Here is a 3,929-nt window from a genome sequence, read left to right on the forward strand (position 1 = left end):
CCTTTGTGGCCATTTGGAGAGTGAACCAGCAGATGGAAGATCTCTCTCACTCCACCTCTTCCTCGCTCTCTGTAATTTTTCCTGTCAAATAACTCTTTTTAAAAAAAGAAAATTGCTTCAGTGATCTTCTATTGGCCAAAGGCCATTTGAAGCTGAGGAGGAAGAAAGAGTTATCATTATGGTGTGTAATTCACCCAAATTTGGGAAAAGAGAATTTTATGTGTTAAAATATCAGCATCTAGTTTATATGACTAATGGTACTCCCACATGATGGTGCAGTTGGCACATAAATCCCACTCAATTAAACAGAATCAGCCAAAACTGTTAGTCATATCTAATTCATCTCTAGCTGTGTTGACACAGAGTAGGCCGCAGTATCATAAATAGCAGGTGCAAGCTGATAGGCTCATATGCAGTCTACCATCATTATTTTACACTTTATTTTTCATTACTTTGCACTTCTATTTTACTAAGAGCTTCCGAGCAGTCTTTGATAAACAATTTAGGCTCAGGCTGCATTTGCCATCCGACTTTGGTGTTTTCTGAGGGCAAAGCAGCAGTTCGCTGTCATCCATACCTTTACTTGCATTACAGTGTCTGAACACTCCTAGACTGTAACTGATCTAGTTTCTTAACCCTATAATCTAACCGATAGAAGGTAATCGGACACCATGCCTGTCCATGTGATAGGCAGCATTCTTCTGTCTTCTCACCTGAGTACAGCAGGCTTGTGCCACCCAGGAGAATGAAAAGGTAACTCAAAATATGTGGGGTCCTTGTAGCCCAGCTGGGTATCCTTACGCAGAAGAGGAAGTATGGGCCCCACAAATCACAGGTCAGTGTGAAGTGAGTGCTGTTTTGGCTCCAGTAAGATTCTGAGATGACTTGCCCTGATAAATATGAGTGTGTGTGTGTATGTGCGTGTGTGTGCATGTGTGCCCAGAGGTTTGGTTGTTGCATTTTTAGGTCCTTAAGGTATGTGTGAGTAACATGCCCCAAAGCATTTCTAGAAAGAGTAATTTATCTGGAATTTGTATCTGTTTAGGCTGAGTGTGAGTGAAAACATCTTTGTATTTAGGGCCAATAAGTATCTAATGGGTTAAATGTCAAGGATGTTGATTTCTTTCTTTCCTTCTTTTTTAAAAAAACTTTTGCCATCTAAAACGGAAGTTGACTGATTAAGATATTTTTTATGGATGAGCGTCCTTTCCCTGTTTGTTATCGAGCCTGGCATACTATCTTTTTCTTATCAGTAAGTCTTTCAGATACTATTCTATTAATGACCTCTTTGAATTCCTAGAGTGGTAGATGGTGGGCTGGTGTGTGTGTGTGTGTGTGTGTGTGTTTCCTTTACAAGTCATGGAGAGGTTCAATATCTAAAAAAATGATTCTGGTCCACAGTTTAAGTCATGAGTGTAGCTTTGCATTTTAGAATCTTCAGAAGAGCTTGCAGAAGGTCTGCTGTTGCTGAGCCTGCTTCCAGAGCTGTCCTTTGGTACTGCCTGCAAACCCTGCTTGATACTAGATGTACTAGCATTCCAAAGTGAATGATAATCTAGTCACCAAAGCTGCTATCACTTAATGACTGCAATGTAGCCAGTCCAAGTGCTGTCCGCTGACTGCTATAAATGCACTTTATTATTTCATCCCCGTAATAGCTCTTTATTTATTTCCATTTCACAGAGGAGCAAAGAGTAGTTTACATTAAATAATGTAGGTTGGATGAGTCAAACAACTGGTAAGAAAGCTACTAAACTGGGATTTTAAGTTTTTCTCTTATTATTTATTTGAGAACCAGAGAGAGAGACAGAAACAGAACAGAAAATGCGCATCTGTTGTTTTACCCCCTCAGTGTTTGCAACATCCCAGGCCAGAGGCTGAAATGGGTAGCTATTAACTGGAAATCAATCCAGCTCTCCCCCATGGGTGGGAGGAACTCAGTGACTTCGGTCATTACCTGCTGCCTAGAGCAGGAAGCAGGAGTCAGGAGCTGGAGCCAGGAGTCAAACCTGATGTGGACCTTGTGTGTTTTAATGAGCGTCTTATCAGCAAGGTCAATTTCTTGTTCTCAAACGGGGTGTGAATGCAAGTTGGCTGATGCCAAGGTTCCCATGAGTGACCACTGTCCTTTCCTGAGGACTCTGTTCAGGCTCAGGGTTTAGCTGAAGGATTGTGGAGCAGAGAGACAGTGGAATAAGAAGTGGAAGGACAGAGTGGGGGCAAAGAAGTGGAACTTTTTTCCAGGAGACTGACATCTTGGTATCAATTTATTTCTAATTTTTTTTTCAGCAAAGCCTTCATTCTGTGTTTTATAAAAGTGGCAAACTGTTCTGGAAAACTGATGTCACTTTCCAGATCGATAATCCAATATTTTGTGAGTTACAGTTCTCAGACTTACTTTAGATAGAATTTTTACTTTGTCCTGTTCTATTAAGAGGAGAATAGTGGTTGAATTAAGTCTAGTGTAGTAATCATTTAATTGAACAGACAGTATGTTGACTTTTTTTTTTTAGTTCTTTTTTTTTCTTTTTTTTTTAACAGGCAGAGTTAGACAGTGAGAGAGAGAGAGACAGAGAGAAAGGTCTTCCTTCTGTTGGTTCACCCCCCAAATGGCCTCTCTGGCCAGCGCGCTACGCCAATTCGAAGCCAGGAGCCAGGTGCTTCCTCCTGGTCTCCCATGCGGGTGCAGGGCCCAAGCACTTGGGCCATCCTCCACTGCCTTCCCGGGCCACAGCAGAGAGCTTGGACTTGAAGAGGGGCAACTAGGACAGAATCTGGAGCCCCAACCAGGATTAGAACCCGGGGTGCCGGTGTCACAGGCGGAGGATTAGCCTAGTGAGTCGCGGCGCCGGCCAAGTATGTTGACTTATAATTCCTGTTCAGAAATCTCTATGACTTGGGAGGGAATTTCACAGTACTTAAGCTTGGCGGTCTTTACACATACCATAAACCCATAGGGAAAAATAGGAAATGCCACCTGTTTCTTATTCAACTGCTGTATCTGCAAAATTTTCACTAAAGAAGCTTGTGGAGTTGACAAGTAGATAAGCTAGTAATGTCACTGTAATGTATAATAGTAGCTAACATTTATTGAGCACTCAACAGTCTGACAAGACTTTACATCTAGGTATTTTGCATCTCATCATGTCGATTCATCCTCACCACCCAATATGTTGACTGTAATGCCATCTCCATTTTATAAATGATAAGGCTGAGGCTGAAGTTGAGAGAGATTTGGAAACAAGCTCAAATCACATGGGCAGTGGCAGAGCCTAGATTCAATCATGGGTCCGACAGCAAAGTCAATATTTTCAATTTTGCTGCAGTGGTATCTGACCTTGACACTCATGAGGGTGAAATGTATAAAAACATTATTTTGTTTTGTTCTTCTACTAAAAATCTGAGTGCCCTATTTTTCAGTCCTAACATAGATACCTTTAAAAAATACTATCACCCTTGTTATAAATATTGTAACAAGAATCACATTCCAAATGCCTCAGCCCACCATTAGAGACTCTCTGTTATCATCCTGCTTTTTTTCTTTCTTTCTTGTGTTTTTACTATAGCCACACTGGATTATTCATCATATCCAGACATGCCTCTCTTTAAAAGTACATTTATTTATTTATTTGAGAGGCAGAGAGAGAGAGACAGAAAGCACTTCCATCCACTGGTTTACCACCCTCCCTGTCCCCGGAAAAAAATGGCTGCTATGACAAGGACAAGGCTAGACAGAAGCCAGGAGCCAGGAACTCAATCAAGGTTTCTCACATGGGTTGCAGGAACCCAAGTACTTGAGCCATTGCTGCTGTCCCAAGGGTCTGCATTGGCAGGAAGCTGGAGGCAGAAACTGGAGACCTGTTTTGAACTCAGGTACTTCAGTGTGTGACACAGGCATCTTAACTGGTGTTTCAACCACTAGGCTAATG

This window comes from Lepus europaeus, chromosome 5 (genome assembly GCF_033115175.1).
Source record: "Lepus europaeus isolate LE1 chromosome 5, mLepTim1.pri, whole genome shotgun sequence".
Taxonomy (NCBI): domain Eukaryota; kingdom Metazoa; phylum Chordata; class Mammalia; order Lagomorpha; family Leporidae; genus Lepus; species Lepus europaeus.